The sequence below is a fragment of the Saimiri boliviensis genome, chromosome 17 (assembly GCF_048565385.1).
Source record: "Saimiri boliviensis isolate mSaiBol1 chromosome 17, mSaiBol1.pri, whole genome shotgun sequence".
NCBI classification, from domain to species: domain Eukaryota; kingdom Metazoa; phylum Chordata; class Mammalia; order Primates; family Cebidae; genus Saimiri; species Saimiri boliviensis.
In genome coordinates, this window is record NC_133465.1 from 35,118,751 (window position 1) to 35,119,361 (window position 611).

Sequence of the window (611 nt, forward strand, 5' to 3'; positions counted from 1 at the left end):
CTTAAGCAGGGAAGTGATGAGGTCTAACTGATATTTTCTGTCTCATCCTTGCTGCTGCCTGGAGAATGGATTGAAGCAAACAGGGAGGGAAACTAGAATCTCATTTGGGAGCCTGGTGCCAGAAGCTGGGTGAGGGGAGCAGTGGCCTAGACTTGGGTGGTGTCAATAGAGACAGAAGGATCTAGACCCATGTTGTCTAACATGGTAGTACTAGCTACATGTGGCTCCTGAGCACTTGAAATGTGTAAGCGGAAAATCTACACCAGGTCTTGGGAGGCTTAATACAAAAAAAGGATATAACATCTCTTGTTGATAACTAGTTTATATTATGTGTTAAAATAATAACCTTGGTTATTTTAATTATTAATATTTTGGATATTTCATGTTAAAATATATTAAAATATTTAACCTTTTTACTTAAAAAAACTGGCTACTGAAAAAACTTAAATTACATATGTTGTTTGCAGCTGTGGCTCCCATTATGTTTTTACTGGACAATGCTGATATAGCCAAAAGTTGCCAAATTAAAAAAAATACTCTTTTTTGGAGACAGGGTCTTGTTCTGCTGTCCAGACTTGTGGCTAGTGGCATGATCATAGCTCACTGCAAGC